Genomic DNA, 20,559 nt, shown 5'->3' with positions numbered 1-20,559 from the left:
TGAAGGGGACACTCCTCTGGTACACTATTGCATGCCTGGAATTCCATGGTATTCTTTGTGATGTCACTAGTGTTATGGAAACAGAAGCTGCCCTTGTGGTATTTTGTTAATGCTTATTGTTTTAGACACAGACATGTTTTCTAGGATTATCGAGTTATTTACAGGAAAAACAGAGTGCATGGAGAGATGAGAGAGAAAAAAATGATATTAGGACTTCTTTCTTGTTATAAATATGCAAAATAAATAATCTGGTGTAAAGCAGAGAGAGTAAGCCCTGAGCCAGTACTGGGGAACTTCCTGGAGAAGCTGTGCTTGGGTCAGACCTTCTAGGAACAGGACTTATGGTCTGAAACATCTGGACTTTTAAAGAAGGGACCAAGCGTCAAGAATATCTGATGAATATTTGGCAGACAGCCAGAAATTGACAAGCATGCAGTTAGTTTGCTATGAGTTCCTTAATTTCACTCTGAATGAGAAAGATATCCAATAGGAGCCACACAGATAAATCTACTCTCAGGGTAGAGTATAGGACTTCATCTACAGACGATTATTGTACAAGTCATTGACATGTTGTGACAAGGAGAGAGAGAGAGGGATACTCCCCTGGAAATGTATCAAGATTTCAGACTCATTTTTTTTGAACATACATGATTAGGGCTTGGTTGTCCTAAGAACTATGGACTACAGAACTTACCTGCATATGTCTAGCAATCATCGTTGGAGGCAGGAGAGTAGCTAATAGGTCCAACTTGAAAAGAGCTTTCTTACTTTCTCAGTGCTTCAATGTGTCTGTAGATTTCCCCTTTCCTCATGCTTTGTTGGGGGACTCAGAATGGTCTCTCCTCTGACTGGGCCATTAATATGCATGTTCCCTTGTGTTTATCTACAGGGTCTGCTGGGAAGGCATCATGCCAACCTTCCACCATCAATGAGCAAGTTCAGCAGATTAAGAAGTAGGAGAAACTGACTATTGAGCTCAAGAAGAAAACCTGTGAGTTGGGTAAACTTCCAGGAATACTGACCCATGGCATCAGCAGAATTTGAACAAAAGATAGTTATTACACCCAGTCATTCCTTGATCGTCTTGACCCCTCTGTGTTAAACCCAGTATTCTCACATCAGAAGAAACTGCAACTCCAACATCCTCATGCACAAACACACTTTTCTGATGTGCCTCTCAAAAGTAGAACTTGAAGGTAGGATAGGAGTGTAATGGAAGCTATTTCATTTCTCAGAAAAGCAGAAGCTGTGTTTGAATAACAGACGAGATATGGCAAGCAGTGTGTGAGCTCTCATCCTGGATTTTAATAGAGAGAGATGCATTTTCTGTCCTCAGAGGAACACAGAAAGTTGGTCAGCTACAGAAGCACAGTAACTTAAACTTAGATAAGTAAACTTTTGTTTTTTTATTTATTTTAAAGATTTATTTTATTTGATTTTTATGAGTATACTGTACCTGTCAGACTCACCAGACTCACCTGTCATTATGAATGGTTGGATGCCACGATGAGTACACTTGGAATTGAACTCATGACATTTGGAAAGACAGGCAGTGTTCTTAAATGCTGAATAAACTTCCTAGTCTAAACTACTACTACTACTACTACTACTACTACTACTACTACTACTACTACTACTTATTATTATTATTATTATTATTATTATTATTATTATTACTATTATTGTTAAGCAACCCTAGATAGATCAAAACTTACCCTCCTCTAATGCTCTTCCCCCTTCCCTGTTTGAAGAAGATCTTAGAATAAAGAAAGTCACCATAATATCTGCCCCTCGACCTCAGCATTAAAAAATGAAAAATTTTACTTTTTCTTAGCTATGGAGATTTTCTTGTTGACTGGGCTCATAGCTTCAGACCTGAAGTCAGGGATAATATGGACAATGGAGATCCATTTGAAAGAAGCTGCTTAACTTGGAGGAACAGGGAAACAGTGAGCAAGAGTAAGATGTTTGTCCACCAGGTGATCCCTTGCTGAGAACAAAGTCTCCTCTTCACAGCCTGAAAACTGGGCAGGCTGGGTAAGTAGGCATAGCTAACAAGCCAATCCAATTGTGTAAATATTTGTACATATACAGGGTATAAAGGGAGAGCATTTCATTGACTAAGTTGAATAAAAACCCTGTCCACTATGTTCTTATATCTTGCAAGGAAACTTTGGTGTATTTTGTCTATCCTGGGATCCAGAAAGATCGCTTCTCACTCTCATTGTGATTTCTTCCCTCATATGACCCTTAAGAGTACTGAGGAAGTCAGAGAAAAACACAGACAACAATAATCTACATTGTAGAGATCAATTACTTCTCATAAGAAACACTTCCTCATAGCTGTGAATTCAGCAGAGGGGCAAGCTGCAACCAATGCTTGATATTGCATCTGATGTCTGGTATACAGGCTCATTGACTAACTATTCTATTGGAGAAAGGAAACATCAAAAGTTAGCATGAGAACAAAAAAAAAAGACTTAAAATTGAATCAGAACTCTGATACATAGAAGTAAGTGTTCCCAGTGAGGGTCACAAATAACATGAAGGGTATTACTTGAGCAAGAGTTACTCTGCTGGAGTCCTCATATTTCATATTTACTTGAAAATCTGTCACAGCAAACTATATTGATATCATACAATAGTCCAGAGAGACCATACCCAAAAGTATATAATTCCTACTGAAATAAAGTGTTGATAATACTGCACATCACACATTTGTATGTGAGTCTAAAATTAATGTTCTACATAGATGAAAGCATTCCCACAATCCTTATCTTAGTCACTTGATTTTTTTTTTTCGTTTGGTAAATGGCTGAGTATTCTTCAGTTCCACACCTGAACTGAACTGACTCTTCCTCAGACTGTATACATAGTGGACATCTGAGTAGCAATTGACATTTTTAGCCAGGTTGGTCTCCCCATGGATCTTTTTGGGCATGAATAAGCATGCATAGATATATTTTACTAAAGGATTCATGTAGTAGCCTAAATATTACAGGATCCCATTGCTGTAAATAATTTTATTTTACACAGCAGAAGGAAGGTGTATCAAAGGCTGTGTATCAAACGTTGTAGATATTACACCATCCATAGATGATAATATATCAAGAAGAATCCCTTAGGATTACACACATTGATCTAGAAACTCACAGACGATTCTAATCCAGGACAGGTAATCACTTGGCTTGGAAACTTACAATAATATAATGCTCCAGATCTATGTGGAGTGTTAATAGGTAATGAGAAACCACCTAAAAAGCATATGCATAAGTACAAGATGCTATTCAAAAATTATCCAGAGGGAGTTTGGCAACCTACATTCAGCACAAAGAGATTGATTCGTCACTTCACAGATTCTGATCAGATCAATTTAGTATTGAGAAAACTATATGAGAACTCACTTGCGTATCCCATGACTGTACAACTAGGTAGTCACAGCAAACATGACATTCAGGAAGCATAGCTTGTACTTGCCAACAATGGACAGAGTGCATTTAGCTGACGAAGTCTGACCATGAAACTCAAATTTCCGAAATACCACTTAGGTTTGAATTTACAGAACAATAAATACTTAATGAGTTTTGGGACAAAATTCTAATCTAAAGACTACAAAATTATTTATCAATAAGCTCTTAATCCCTATGGAGAGATTAATGGTAGATATAATGAATTTAATCTGTAGCCCAGAGGTATACATAATTGGTGCAATCTGAGGTGATTTGGTATGTTTAAGAAACATGCAAAAAAGGGAGGTCATTCTATCTTTGAACAGATTTGCTTCTCAAACATTTAGCATGAGTTACTGTGGAATGACCTAGACACATACATGCACTTATCCTACAATTAATTGATTTGTTCTGTTCTGTGTGTGGTATGCCGGACTAATCCAAGGTAGGAAGTATATAATGCACAAGTATTTTAAACCCAATATCAATGAAAATAAATCAGAATTCCTCTTGTGAATGCCATCCTAGATGAGTTAATCCAGATCAAAAAGTAAAAAATGAGTTACATATTCACTTTAATCTGAATGTTAATTCTCTAAACTGTGTATCTGTATGATCATTTTGTGTAAGAGTCTAGTGAAACAGACTGTATATATTTTGAGAAGTGCAAGTGTACTTATGTATTGCTGAAGGACACAGTCAGGAACAGGAATATCAACTGTGAAGAGACAGGGAAAAGAGCAACAATGAAGGGAATGTAGTACATACAGTTAAATTGAGAGACATTTGAGGCATTGAATGGAAAACTAATGGAGTAGAAAGACAATTTTTTTTAAAATTTTCTATCAAGTAACTAAATATTTGCTATAGTTACATGGGCAGAAGATAAAATATTGAATGGGTTTATCTATGTGAAATTCGAATAATAAGTAAGTCACAACAATTTTGGATTTCAACTTTCAGTAAACCTATGTTACAAATACTGACTGTATATTCATTAAGGAGAGAGATGTGAACATCTCTGTTGGAAACATACATATCTTATATTATAAACATTGGAAGTGCAAAATATCTATGTATTTGTTTACATTTCAAAGTCATTTCCCAAACTCTTCTTTCTTTCTTGAATCCCCCAAGCCTTTCCGATGCTGTTTGTTTCTATGATGGTGCTCCTCCATCTACATGCCCACTTCACTTTAGCCATCTAACATCCACCTTCTCTGGATATGACATTTCCACAAGACCGATTGCCTTCCTTTCCAGAGATTAAAGATTGGACAGTTGTCTTCTCCATATGCTTTGCTATCTATATAGCAGTAACCATGTACTGGCCAAGTATACTCTCGTTGGTAAATTTCCTGAGACTCTGAAGGATAAACTTAATTGATACTCTTGTGTTTCATATTTGTTTCCAATCCCCTTAAGATCCTTTAGGCATTAGACTAACTCATCTTATGTGGCTGTCAGTTTTCTGTCAAATGTTTAGCTGTATCAGCATCTGTCTCAGTCAGATGATGGCAGAGCCCCTCAGAGGACAGACATATTAGGGTCTTATCTGCAAGCACATCTTGACATCAGGAATAGTTAGAGGATTTAAGGTCTGTGGATGAAATGATTCTTATGGTGAGGTAGTCTCTGAAGGGGCTTTCTTCATTCTCTGCTGTTTTCTTTTACTTTTTTTTAGGCCTTGCATATTTATAGGTTAAAAATTTTGAGCTGCATGGGTAGCACCATCCCTTCACTTGGGTCATTTGTAGCTACAAGAGGCAGTCTCTAGTTGTTCTATCTCTTTGCTGCTTAGTATTTAAACTACTATCATCCCAGTAGGTGTATAGGAGCCTTTTGCATTTTTGAAATCTGGGACTTTCCTGGGGATACCCAAGTTCACCACCCACCATTGATGATTATTGTTATTTATTCCACTTTTCCTCTGGATTTCTCTCTTGTCTCTTTTCATTGTTGCTATCCCCCTCCCCACTTTGTCTATCCTTCTCTACCTCTACCTAGGTCCCTTCATCCCTCTGCCTTCTAAGTTTGTTGCAAGCATCCATAATTGGATTTCTTTCATGTTACCCTCCATGTGATAAAGGATTTGAATACTGGGTATTCTTAACTTTGTGGCTAACATCCAATTGTCCCTAAATACATTCCATGATATGTCCTTTTTGTACTCTGTTACTTCACTATTTTCCAGTTTCTTCCCTTTGTGTACAGTGTTCTTGGTGTCCTCATTTTTAATACCTGAGTCGTGTTCCTTTGTTTTATTATAGCACACGTTCTCTATTTATTCCTCAGTGGGGATGACATATTTCACGATTGGTTCCAGCATTTGACTAATATGAGTAAGACTGCTTTGAACATGTTCAAGCACATGTCCTTGTTATATGTGGATCAAGTGTGGGTATATGTGTTGAAGTGAGTGGTAAAGCTGGGTCTTCAGTAAAGCTATTTGCAATTTTCTCTGACCCTCCACCTTGATATCCAAAGTGGCTATAGAGCTACTAATCCCACCAGCAGTGGAGTAGTGTTCCACTTTGTCTACATCCTAGACCACTCTGCTACTGCATCAGTTTTTTATCTTAGTCATTCTGATTGGTGTAATGTAGAATCTCTGGTTCATTTTGATTTGCTTTTTTCTCATAACTCTGGATGTTGAACATTTCTTGATATGTTTCTCAGATATTGAGTTACATCAGTTAAGGATTCTTGGTTTAGCTCTCTAACCCATTTTAAAATTTTGGATATTTGGTTGTCTGGGACAGTAAGGAAGGGAGTGTCCATGTGGAGGAGACAATCACTAAAATGAGGGAGTGGGAGAGACTAGGGGTGATGAAGAGGAACCCAGGAAAGATAAAAACATTTGAAATACAAATGAGAAATACCCTATTTAATGAAAATGAAAAAAAAGAATAAACTTACACTTCTGAAATCTTACTGTTGAATAAATATAGCTTTTGAGATTTTAAACATTTATTTTTTATGTAAATTAAAATTGTATGTGCAAATTGAATACAATTGCTCAGTACTATATTATCTAGTTATGGAGCCTGAGAATTAAATTTATATGTTGTATAACTGTCTTTTAGAATATTTTTTGGAACTTATTTTAATTATTTCTAAACCTTATCTGAGCCTGACACTTTTTTATTGACTATGTCCAATTGTTTTTAGAAAGATACATAAAAGATATTTAATCTTTTCATAAACATTGACACATATACTTCAGCACTGACTCAATATGAATTAGGGTGGATATTATAAGGTATTATTAACCTACTGTTTTCATATAAACAAATTCTGTACCTATTCTTTTATTGGATCTTTTTACTTGTTTTACTGTAGGAAATATCAAAAAATGCATTTGTATCCCATTATCATTTACTTGAAAATATTAATTATATTGATTGTAATATGGCCCAGATGCAGTGGAAAATGGGTGAAATGTGAGGCATGCTGAGAAACATAGGGTCTGCTCTTTGTTAAGCTTGTCATATATCAAAATAAGAGAGGTAGAGTGACTGATACTGATACGTAAAAATGAAGTAATTACAAATGGTGTATGTATTATGAAAATGATAAGCAGTCTTCATATTTAAGATTTTTAATATTTAAATGGAAATTATTTTAGATTCCTTTATATGGATGTCCTTCTGAGGAGATTATTGGGTCTTAGTAACCAATACCCACAAGTATGACACCCTGATCTGCATATTGTTTTAAATTAATAATAACTGGAGTAGCAAAATGCTTGAAGAAAATTCATCCAGTATACTCCTGTCTGTTTAAAGATTGGATATGCAAAAGATGAAAAGAGTTATCTTTGGTTCCTTTATTGAATTTTCTTAATTGAAATGAATGTTTTCAAAAAGAAATATTAAAGAATATAGCCATTTTTGTCACAGGTTATTGTTAGTGTTCTCACTCTGTGTAATTTCACTATAGAGTCATGCAATACTGTTAGTATATCTGTGATATTCATCACATGAAATCAGCATGTTTAAACTGATAACATCCATAATGTAACCTGTACCAAATTTCCACTTTATTTCCTTTTCTGCTCTATTACACGTCGATGTCATTTTTTTTTAGCATTTACCATGGATTTATAAATAAACATGCTTATGTAGTCCACTCAGAATCACTTGTAAATATTATTCAACAAATAATATTCAATATGCAAGTTCAGGTCTTTCACACTTTCTGTTTAAAATTGCATGAAGCACTTCTCTGCATGAGGTCTTCTCCAAGCTCTGCTTCCTCTTCCAGAAGTATTCTTCCTATGATTCTTGTCACATAGCCAGCTTTCTGTTTTAAATCTGAGTAGAACTAGAACTTTGTAACAACTTTGTTTTTCTTGTCTAAAGATTCAATGGAACAAACTGTTGGTGGAAAATTTATTGGGGGAAAATAGATCATTTTATTATCTCATTTAAAGAGCAATTATAAAATGGTTGATGTTGAAAATAGTACTGAAAACACGGAAGCGGTAGTGATCTCATTTGTGACAGAGAAATAATAATTACCTATATGAGAGCAATGTTAGTAAAGATAAAAAATGATGGATCATGATTAAATTTCATGATAGCACATGAGTATCTCTTAGAAACTTAAATATAGTGATAAGATTTGAGGTAGAATGCAGAGCAGGGTGGAAAGTAGCTGAAGATTTGCAAATAGAGACAAAGTATGATGTTATGCCTTTAAGTAACAAAGATGAGATGATGGGAGAATTTGACAGATTAATGTAAAGGAATCTAAGTATTTCATCTCTGTTAATTACCTGAGTGGAAGTGTTAAATAGACATTTTATTTTAAAATTACGGCTGATAAATGTTCCTTTAGGTATTAAGATATGAACATAATTCACATTTAAAATTGTGCTTCATATAAGAAGATATTTCACATTTAATAATTATTTCATGATTGATGATTCTGAGTATGTGATATTAATCTACTTATCTGTGATCTTTCATGTATGTAAATATGTATGTATGTATGTATCTTTCTATCATTCTGATCTATCACATATAGCAGTCCATTTGTTATATTTTCTAACTCACATAGGTCCTTTAGTATCCTGAAATTACATCACATGATGGAAAAGTTAATTAGATATGTCTCATGCTAAAACCCATATACAGTCACATTACCAAACTAAATCTTTGTGTTTTATGAAATAGATGAGGAAATTTGATATTATAAAAATTAATTAGCTACCTTGAATCTCTTTTCTGAACTGTAACTTTACAATGAATCAAAATTTATGAAACAGCTTTTAAAAATCTTGAGTACTAATGTATAGCTGTGAAAAGTTTCATAAAGTTAGAAAGTAGAGTGCATTTTATGTTACATAAATATATATATAAACACATATACACATACAAACAAATATATATATATATATATATAAATGTGTCCACCTACACGTATATACATATATACATATAAACATATATACATATGCCCTTAAGTACACATACACAATTATATATATATATATATATATATATATATATATATATATATATATATATATATGTGTGTGTGTGTGTGTGTGTGTGTGTGCGTGTGTGTGTGTCCCTATGTACACATACACATATACAAATGTATACACATATACATATATACATACATACATTCTTTACTAACCAAAAACTTTGCTTTTGAAAGAAATTGCCTAGGCATAATGTATATGGTTTAGTCAAATAAGAGAAAAATGATGTTATTGTCAAATGACTCTGTTTGAGTATTCATTTCTTCTTTTTTAACATGATGATGGTTCTACAAATCTGACTTTTGGTAATTGGAGATTATATGTACTACTCTAACTCATTCAAACTCTTACTCCAAAAATAAGTGATTACTTATTATGTTTCCAGTACATGTCTAGAAAATAGGTTTATAAAAAAATGAAGTTTCTGCTTTCCTTCAAGGGCTTCACCATCTAGGGAGGATATAGTCAAATATCATTATTTATTAATCCTATAATCTACTCTAAGTATTTCCTTCAAATTATATCATTTTGCTCCTCTAAAACTCGATTTAGGTATAAGTACACTTCATTTTTCAAATTCAAGAAAGAAAAGTGTGAAAAAGTCCCCTTGAGAATCAGGAGTACTGGAGTTAAAATTCAAGTTCACATAATATATCGCTTAAAATCATTTTTAAAAATGTATTATATGGGGTTGGGGATTTAGCTCAGTAGTAGAGCACTTGCCTAGCAAGCGGAAGGCCCTTGGTTCTGTCCCCAGCTCCGAAAAAAAGAAAATAGAAAAAAAATGTATTATACTTGCTGTCTTGAGTCACCAAGTTCAATAATTTTCTTAATAAAACATAAAACAAAGTAAAATCCAAGGGAAATATATTATTAAGATACAATTCCAAATTGTTTTTCCACACACTTATTACCTTTCATATCTTTACATTTAACATAGAACTAGAAAAAAAAAATAAAAACATACCACCGATTCCCAACAACCATGGGACAGTTGTTTGTAACGGATGGAATTTTATAGATGACAATTGAAATAAAACTGTGGGTTTGTGACCCTGCTGATAGATGCATGAAAAAACATGTATATTTAGGTTGAGTTTCTACAATATAAACCAGATTAATCCCTACAACTAGATGGCATGTGCATTTGGCCAAACAGGATAGGAAAATTTGCAAATGAGCTCCATATCTTAAACACATTATTTTATAAACTTGCTTGAAATCATGCTTTTGATAATTATCATCTTGACCAAAATCACCGACAGGCTAGCCCATTCAAAAATAAATTGTTATCACCTTTTGCCAATTAATTCTATTTTTTTATACAAGAGTAAGAATATGTAACTGCTATTGAGATGGTTGTTAAGGGTTTCCAGTACCATTACAGCTCATAGGTTGTAAGTGTTTTTAAATTTTTATATTGGAAACATGGTCAAAGCAGGTACACTGTTTTGAATTTTCTCAACTGATCACATATTGGATTACCCGTTTCAAAATTAGCAGCAATAACTGTAAAGGATTTGGATAGTGTCAATCACTCTGAAGAAAAAATAATGTACAGGATTACTCAGCTACAGTAATGTATTTGTAGCAGCAGCAAACATTTCAAACATATGCTATTTTTTCCAAGGGAAAGTTGGCTACACAGACTATGGCAAACAAATGAAGCAGCAGCAACAATGTTTGTGGATCTTGAGTCTCTGCTGATTTCAATTCCCTGAGAGAATCACAGCATAGAACTTCTCTCTGTCCAGGCTACGTACAGAAGCCTGGCTGTTCTACTAGGTTCTGCCACTGCTGCTGTTTCCTGTTTGTTATGACAACTCTGCAAAATTGAACTACTAGTGTATTCATGAAATGTTTGCTAATGGAAAAAGCTGCCACTGCTAAACTGTGTAATGTAATTCTGCTATCCAGACAACACAGTTGGGAGTTGCTCCAATGAACCTTTTTAAACAGGGCCACCACCACTAAACCCAATGCTTCCATTCTTCTTTTTTTTACCTTGGGTGGGAGGAGGGCTACAAAGGATGTTAAAGCTTTTAAGAGGCATCAGCAAATATTGATATTTGGAAAAAACAAAGTTTTAGTTTGAAGAGATATCAGCTGTGGGCTCTCCTTGGGGTGTAATATCACTCAAGCATTTGGTGTATCCTGCATGGAAGGACCCTGAGAATGCCAAGTTAACCGCAAAAAGACAGGTATTTTCTGGTCCTGCATATATCAGTGAATATAAAGTTTTTTTCAACACTGGTAATAAGCAGGAGGTTTGGAGCCTGGGGGGAGAGAGAATGAAGATGTTTACTATGTATGGCATCTCAGCTCCATAAACTAAAAGAGATCTGGATAAGAGAGGGAGTGAGAGACACACACTAGAGATGCTGAGCACTATAAAAAATGGTATATTAAAAGCATTTTATTTTATTTCTTGTAGGACAGTTAAAAAAGAATCCAAAAGCTATTCTTTTTACTCTTATTTAGCATTAGATAAATATCTCCTTTATAAGACAAGATAGACTTTTTTCTAAAGTACTTTGGTAACTTGAGACATTAAAAAATGAATTTTGCTTTCTTTTTCCAGAAGCCAATAGCAATGTACATGAAGAAAGTACATCAGTAGTGAGAAAGAAATTTGCTACACTTCTTCAATAATCATTTCCTTAGGTAAGTGAAATTTTATCCAGGTGTTTCTGAAATAATCTAACTATTGTCATTTCCATCAGTATATGTAGAAGGAACCATGATATAAACAAATGGAATTCACTGCTAGAGAAAATCTCATTTAAGTAAAACCATATCTGTAAACTCAAGGAACTTTTCCAAGCAATTCCAATTGACATTCTTACACAAATTATTTTTATAATAAATGTAGTAAACAAAATACACCCATACATACAGTAATATCTTTGGAGTTAAGTTCACATCTTATTAATTAAACTATTATTACTTTGAAAGTAATAAAAGAGAATATGGATTGTGTTTGGTAGCAGGCCACAATCCAAAGCATCAATCCCTTTATGGTAATCTAATAAATATGAATTTCATTTCTTCCAAGAATGTTTAAACAAGATTCATTCCTTTTAGTATTCCTAGTCTCTTGATTTCTTTTTGGATATCACAGATCCCATAATGGTTTGGTTAAAAATGTTCACTACGGCATGATAATAAACTTAGTCTTAGAAATTCTCTGTTAGTTGCTATCTCTGAATAAGGAAGTTTGAATCACATAAACTAACTTGACTCCACAGAGATGTCATACTTCTCTAACTAGCATTTGCACAATTTTGCCCATAATACTGTGTCTTAGCCAGAGTTTCCATTACTTTTATGAAATACCATGACCAAGGAGGAAAAAAAGCAAGTTGGGGAAGAAAGTGTTTATTATAGTTTATATTTTCTCTTTTAAAATTTTACTTAATAAAATTTTAGAGTTCAGATTTCATTCCTCTCAAAGCCCATATTCTGTTCTACATCCCATACCTTCTCCCCACATTCCCAACTGAATGAAGCTGTCTCCCACTCCACCCTCAGTCTACCAGACCTCTCCACTACCTGGGAACTCAAGTGTCTTGAGGGTTAAGTGCATCTTCTCTTGTTGTGTCCAGAACCAGCACTCCAATCTTAGAGGCCTCATATTAGCTGGTGCATGATGCCGCATTGATGGCTCAGTGTCTGAAAAATCACTGAGGTCCAGGTTAGTTAACACTGCTGGTCCTCCGACTGCGTTGCTCCCCTACTCAGCTTCCTCAGCTTTTCCCCAATTCAACCACAGGGCTTAGCAGCTTCTGTTCATTGGCTGAGTGTAAATGTCTGCATCTGACTCTTTCAGCTGCTTGTTTTTTCTTTGCTAATGCAGTCATGTCAGGTCCGTTTTGTGAACATGACAAAGCATGAGTAATAGTGTCAGGCCTTGGGGGCATCTACTTAATCTGGTTCCCAGATATCGCGGGACACTGGAATTCCTTTTACTCAGCCTCCTCTCTGGTTTTGTCCCTTAAATTCTTTCAGACAGCAACAAATATGGGTCAGAGTTTTGATTTGTGGATGGCAACCTTATCCCTCACTTGATGCTCTCTCTTCGTCATGGAGTTAGCCTCTACAAGTTCCCTCTACCTACTCCTGGACATTTCACTGAGTCCTGATAGTCTCTTACATCTCAGGTCTCTGGAATATTCTAGAGCCACCCCCACCTCCAAACTTTTAGTTCATGAGGTTGACTCTTTTCATTCATTCTGCTGGCACTCAAGACTTCAGTCAAATTCCCTACCAACACTTGAACATGTTCCCCTCTCCCTTACTGACTCCTTTCTCACACAGGCCCCTCACTCTTCCCTCCTGAGGTTCATTTCTTCTCCCGTTCAAGTGGGATTGAGATTCCTCTTTGGCTGTTCAGTTGGTTAAAATTTTATTTTTCCTTTTATAAAAATGGAATATTTTGTTTAATTTCAAATATTATTCACCTTTCTAGTTTTCCAGTCATAAGACTCCTATCCTTTCCCCAACCAGTTCTTCTATAAAGGTGTTCCCCTCACCAACCACTCACTTTCCCAGCACCCGTGACATTCCCCTACACTGGGGGTTCCAGCTTTGGTAGGCCTAAGAGCCTCTCCTTCCATTGATATCCAACAAAGCCATCCTCTACTACATATACATTTGAAGCCATAGTTCTGTCCATGTACAGTCTTTGAATATTGGTTTAGTACCAGAAAGCTATGGGTCGTTGGCATTGTTGTTATGGGCTTGAAAGCCCATTCAGTCCTGGTAATCCTTTCTCCAAATTTACAAACAAGAGGTTTGTTTGCATTCCACTGGTGTGCCAATAACCTTCACATCTGTAATTGGCATGGTCTACCTGGGTCTCTCAGGAAAGATCTATATCCATTTCCTGGCAGCATGCACTTCTTAGCGTCATCAATCTTATGTAGTTTTGTGGCAGATCTATCTATCCATCTATCTATCTATCTATCTATCTATCTATCTATCTATCTATCTATCATCTATCTATCAATTTACCTCTATATCTGTCTCTTGTTATCTATATCTATATCTTTATGTATATCTTTATCTATATTTATATTTATATATCTTTATCTATATCTATATCCATATCTATATCTATATATATCTATATATCTAAATATATATATATATAACTATCTAAATATATATATATATAAATATATGTATGTATGTATATATATATATGTATATATGTATATATGTATATATTTGGTGGCTCCTACAGCTATGTGGTTTGGTGGAATTTTAGGATGGATTCTGTAGAACTAGGTCAAAAATGTAGAAATGCCAATCAAATTCCTTCCTGTTATTATGGACCTATTGAAGTTGAGGTTTCTCTGGACATCAAGCCATTCCTCTTTCTGTCCATCCTTCTGAGTCTTGTGTTTCACCTGAGAAAGAATAGTGGTAAAACCGCCTAAACCCTTTTGTCTGACCCTGGGAACACAGGAAGGTACACGTTTTAGAACTGATATCTAATAGGAGTAGAGATCTGCCTTCTATAGTACATGATGGCCTGTGCTTTACTGATGTCTCATAGTTTTTGGATAAAATAAGGATTTGGGAGTATTATTTGAAGTAGGAACACAATATTGACAGTTATATTCACTCTATAACTGGTCACGCTTTGTTGCTAATTTATTGCAAAAAATGAAATTGCAAAACGGAATTATTGAGTACACATTCAGGAATATATATATATATATACATACATATATATATATATACATATATATATATATATATGGTGTCTTCTACAACTATGTGTGTGTATATATATATATATATATATATATATATATATATATATGTATATATAAATTCTCCTATAAAGGAAAGTACAATATGAAAATAAAATACAATGCTCAATCAATTAAAGGTCTGTAGGGAAAATAATGGCCTTTGGGAAAGAGAGAAATCCTAGGAAATTGAGTGTATGTCACAGGAATGGACCTGGAAATAGAATTCTTATCCAGAATAAACTCCTCAACCCCATGTTCCTAGATCATTTCTACCCATGCCATGTGCCTGACTAACTTTCTCCATTCAAAGCATGAAAACGCTAATGTAGGAAAAAGAAGTCTGTAGCTTTAAAGAGGTAGAGTACATAAAACATTCCCCTGTGTCATAGGAGACACTTCTGGAAAAGGCACTCTCAAAACTGGTCACTGTTAGGAAAGCTGTTTAGCAGGTAGGCCACGGCAGTTCTCAGTGACATCATCATTAATCCCTCCCTCCAAAATCTCTTGTAACCAGGAGATCCCTATCTTCTCCTGTGATGTCACAAGTGTTGTTGTGTCTGCAACTGCCTCTCAGATATTCCTTCAGTACCTCTAGGGTTTACTAATTGGCCTCTAATTCAGAGTAAACAGCCTTTTGGGAGGGAGAACAAAGAGGATGAAAAGATCTGATATGGGAAGAAAAAAGGAAGCTGGCCTTCTGTCTTGGTATAAAAAAAAAGAAAAGAAATAAGTGGTCCTTGGAACAGCTCAGTGAGTACTTGGTAGGAATTTAGTGGGATTGAAAAAGAGACTGCCTTGATCTGAGCCTCCCACCTATGGGAATCAGGAGTTGGGAGCCTCTCAGAAGCATCTGGACTTGCCTGTTTTTATTGTTCCTGGAAGTCAGAGAGTTTATATCATTAATTTCTTTATTCAATAGGCCAAGTGTTGTGAAGGGCACAGTTGTTTTCCTGACAGCTCATGGCCTTTACTCTTTTTGACAAGAAGAAAAAAGTCCTAAGGAAAAAGGTAGAGACAGATATAGTGTCTCTAGCTCAGAATAAACACCTCCATGTTTGCATATCTATAGTGCAGTCTGAGAAGCAGCATTGCTATTAGGTGACACATCATCATCTCAGTCTTCCCACTAATATTTCCACTGACCACCACTTTACTTTTCTGAGTCAATAGGTATGATTAGCTGTCAGTTTTTTCTTCTTTTATTTCTTTCATTTTTTTTATGTTTTAGCAATTTTATTGCTTTTTTTAACTTGATATTTCTATATTTACATTTAATGTTATTTCATTTCCCATTTTCCTACCCAAAAGGTTCCTACCCGTATCCTTCCCCTTTCTTCTCTAACCCCCCCCCCCAACTGTGCCTTCACATTCCCTTGAACTTGGAGACAAACCTAGAGAGGACCAATAGCTTCGGCTTCCATTCATGATGAACAAGGTCATCCTCTGCCACATGCAGTTTGATCCATAGTTCTGTCTGTGTACTTTCACTGAATATTGGTCTAGTATCAGAAAGCTCTGGTTCATTGACATTGTTGTTCTTACGGGATTTTAAGCTCCTTCACCTCTTGTAATCCTTTCTCAAAATCTGCCAGCAAGAACTCTGTTTCAGTTCACTGGTTTGCTCTAGCATTAACTTCTGTAGTTGACATGATCTACCTGTGTCTCTCAGGAAATATCTATGTCCAGTTGCTGGCAGATTGCACTTTTTAGCGACATCAATCTTATCTAGTTTTGGTGGCTGATATATATATATATATATATATATATATATATATATATATATATATATATACACACACATATACATATACATATATCCTCCTTTAGGTGGCTCCAAGAACTATGTGGTTGGGTGGAGGCAACATGGATTCTGAGCAACTAGGTCAAGAATATAGAGTTCAGAAACGACAGTGCCAAATAAACTCCCTCCTGTTCTTATGAACCAATTAAAGTTGAGGTTTCACTTGCTCTCAAGCCATTCTTCTTTCTGCCCATCCTCCAGTATCTTATGTTTGGCCTTCAGAGAAATAATGGTAAAATGTATGACCCTCAAGTCTAGCAATGGGAACACAAAAAGGTAGATCGTGTAGTACCGATATCAAAAAGTACTAGAAACTGAATTCCATAGTTGTTTTGTCCTTTGCTTTTTTGAAAATTAAATTGGACACAGAAGTTTTGAGTACACATACAGGAATATTAATAAAGTATCTTATCATTGAATGTACAATGAGAAAGTGAAATACAATATTCATTCAATTAAGGTCTGTAGGCAAAATTCTGGCCTTTGGGAAATAGAGAAATCCTGGGATATGAACTGTGTATCACAGGAATGAACCTGGGAAACAAAAATTATCTAGAACTATCTCCTCCACTCTATATTCCTAATTCGTTTCAAGCCATGCTAAGCCCCTGACTAACTTTGTCCATTCAGAATATGTAACCTCTAATGAAGCAAAGAGAAATCTCTAGCTTTAAAGACATGGAGTATGTAAAGGTTTCCACTGTTAGACAGGAGAAACTCCTGGAAATTGCACTCCAAATCTGGTCAATGTAAGGAAAGCTGTTTAGCAGGTAGGCCATGGCAGTTCTCAGTGACATCATCATTAGGACTCCCAGAAAAATCTCTTGTATCCTGGAGAGACCTCGCTTCTTCTGTGATGTCACAATTGTTGTACTGACTGCAACTGCCTATCAGATATTGCTTCAGTACCTTTGGGTCTTCAAATTGGCATCTAATGCATTGTAAATAGCCATTTGGGAGGGCAAACATAGAGGATGAAGTGATCAGACATGGGGTGTAGAAGGTGACCTTCTGTCTAGTTATAAAAAGAAGAAACACGTGGTCAATGGGAAAGATCCTTGAGTCTTGGGTAGGTGTTGAGTAGGTTCACTGAAGAGATAGCCTTGATCTGAGCTTTCCACATATGGGAATCAGGAGCTGGGAGCCCCTCAGAAGCATCTGGCCTTCCCTGCTTGTTATTTTTCTTGGTAGTCAGTTAGTTTATATAATTCATTTCTTTATCCCAAAAGCCAGGTTTTGGGAAGGGCACTCTAGTTTTTCCTGAGAGCTCACAGCTTTTATCCTTTTGTCAAAAAGGAAAAGGTCCTAACAGAAAAGGTAAGGCAAGTATTTTGTCGTCTGCACAGAGTAAATTCCTCCATGCATTGTATTCTAATAATGCAGTTTGTGTCTGGCACTGATAGCTGGAAGGGAGAAGTGCTTCTAGATGAGACTTCATCATATAAGTCTTTCAACTAGTAATACTCTGACTACCATTCCCTGCCAGTTACCCCTTAAAATTCTGAGTCAATAGGTGTGAATAGCTGGAAGATTTCTTTTCTTTCATGTCTTTCATTTTTTTTAAATTTTTAACTAATTTTATTGCTTTTTTAATTGGATATATCTAAATTTTCATTTAAAATATTTCCATTCCCAGTTTTCTGACTGAAAGATCCCTTACCGGTCCTCCTACACTTCTCTTATAACCACCCTTACTGCCCCTGGATATTCCCTTGAACTGGGAGTCAAAGCTAGGCAGAACCACGGGTTCTCCTTCCATTATCACCCAACAAGGCCATCCTCTGCAACATATGCAGTAAGAGCCATAGGATTGTTCATGTTCATTGTTTGAATATTGGTCTACTACCAGAAAGCTCTGTTTCATTGGCATTGTTGTTCTTATGGGTTTGAAAGCACCTTCAACTCTTCTAATCCTTTCTCAAAATCTACCAACAAGAAGTTCGTTTTCAGTTCACTGGTTTGCCACTAGGGTTCATTTTGTGGTTCTCCCTGCAGTTTTCTGTGTTTGATGCAAATTCAACTGCCCCAAAGTCAGGTGCATAGTCCTGTACTCAGAACTCAGGTTACTTCACAAGAACTACATCCCCATTGAATGTGTAAAGTATAAGTGAGTGGCAGGAACAGGATAGAAGGAGGGTTAATTTGTGAGGAGAAGGAAGAATGATCAGTAGAGATGTTTGAAGGAAGAGGAGGACACTAGAGGAAAAAAGAGGATTGTAATATGACAGAGTGAGAAGCCATGGCAGGTGAATTTAAGATTCTGCTCTGTGTATTTACAAGTCGTTTTTAATATTCATAAGGGATGGGTAGTACCCTACGTGGTGTGTTTAAGTGGGCAAATATATCTAATCAACTAAATCAAAGATTATTGTGCTGTGTGTTTTTTATGTGAGGGTTTGAGTATGGGAGAGTGTGTGACGGCATGAAACACTGTGTAGCTGAGGACTGGGAAGGTGTTTATGCCAAGATATCTAGCAGAGAATTTCAGACACTTCAGTGCCAGAGTTAGCAGGATAAAACAAAAATTTACTTTTTATTTTTATAGTTTTACAAGAATACAGTCACTTCCGTATATAATATGCTCTAGCTGTGTTTCTGAGGAAAAATCTATATTTGGTTCCTGGCAGAAAGCACTTCTTAGCTTCATCAATCTTATCAGGTTTTGGTGATATATATGTAGGTGGCTCCTTCTGCTGCTTGGGTAGGGGGAATTTTCATATGGATTCTGTGTAACTAAGTCAAGAATGTAGAATCCACAAAGGACAATGCCAAATAGATTCCCTCCTGTTCTTATGAACCTATTGAATTTGAGGTTTCAGTGGACCTCAAGCCATTCCTCTCACAGTCCTTCCTCTTCTATCTTATTATTCCTCAAGAAAAAATCATGGTAAAACATCCACAACCATCTAGTCTGGCCATGGGAAAACAGTGAGGTAGATAATACAGAACAGATATCAAATGGGACTAGAGAACCTAATTCTATAGTCCATGTTGGCCTTCGCTTTACTGATATCTGGTAATTTTGGGATAAAATAAGGACTTGGGAGTTTATCATTTCAAGTAGCTACACAATATTTACACTGTTATACTCATTCTATAACTGGGCCACCTTTCTTGCCAAAATCTTTTCAGAAAATGGAATTGGAAAACAATTTTTGAGTACACACTCAGCAATATATATTAAGTCCCATATCGATAAATGTACATTAAGAAAGTGAAATACAATATTCATTCAATTGAAGGTCAGTAGGGAAAATACTGGCCTTTGGGAAATAGAGAAAACCTACAAAATTGTACTGTATTTCAAAGATTGTACCTGGGAATAAAGTTAATATCCAGAAGAATCTCCTCCACTCCATGTTACAAAATCTTTTCTACCCATTCCAAGCCCTTGACTAACTTTTTCCATTCACAGCATGTATCCACTAATAAAGCAAAGAGAAGTGTCTAGCTTTAGAGAGATGGAGTACATAAAGATTTCCACTGAATCTTAGGAGACATAACAGGAAAGGGCACCCTCAAATCTGATCAATGTAAGGAAAGCTGTTTAGCAGGTAGGCCATGGCAGTTCTCAGAGACATCATCATTAGGCCCTGCCTGAAAAATCTCTTGTAACCTGGAGAGCTTTATCTTCTTTTTTGATGTCTCTAGTGTTGTCAAGTCTGCATCTGCCTCTCAGGTATTCCTTCAGTACCTCTAGGGTTTAGTAATTGGCATCTAATTCAAAGTAAACAGCCATCTGGGAGTTAGAACAAAGAGGATGAAGAGATCAGAAATGGGGAGAAGAAAGCTGCCCTTCTGTCTTGGTCAAAAAAAAAAGGAAGAAATATGTGTGCTTGGGAAAGCCCAGTGATGCCTCGGTAGATTTTGAGTGGTATTGCTTAACAGATAGCATCGATCTGAGCGTCCCACATATGGGAATCAGGAACTGGGGTCCTCTCAGAAGCATCCGGACTTCTCTGTTCTTATGGTTCCTGGAATTCAGAGAGTTTATATCATTCATATCTTTTTTGCAAAAGCCAAGTGATGGGAAGGGCACTGTTGTTTTCCTGA

General features: G+C 35.9%; 1 long non-coding RNA gene across 2 annotated transcripts in view; it reads left to right on the top strand.

The window, feature by feature from the left end:
- Positions 1-338: 338 nt before the first annotated feature.
- Positions 339-20,559, top strand: part of LOC134484354 (uncharacterized) — an 853,788-nt gene continuing 833,567 nt past the window's right edge. The window contains exons 1-3 of one of the 2 annotated variants that reach the window (XR_010061767.1): positions 339-435; positions 890-991; positions 1,835-2,037. This is a non-coding gene — a long non-coding RNA (uncharacterized LOC134484354). Of the gene's footprint in view, positions 436-889; positions 992-1,235; positions 1,583-1,834; positions 2,038-20,559 lie in introns of those variants that run through there. The other variant, XR_010061768.1, reaches the window with a different exon arrangement.

This window comes from Rattus norvegicus, chromosome Y, assembly GCF_036323735.1.
Source record: "Rattus norvegicus strain BN/NHsdMcwi chromosome Y, GRCr8, whole genome shotgun sequence".
Lineage (NCBI taxonomy): Eukaryota > Metazoa > Chordata > Mammalia > Rodentia > Muridae > Rattus > Rattus norvegicus.
This window is presented reverse-complemented; position numbering and strand designations above follow the sequence as displayed.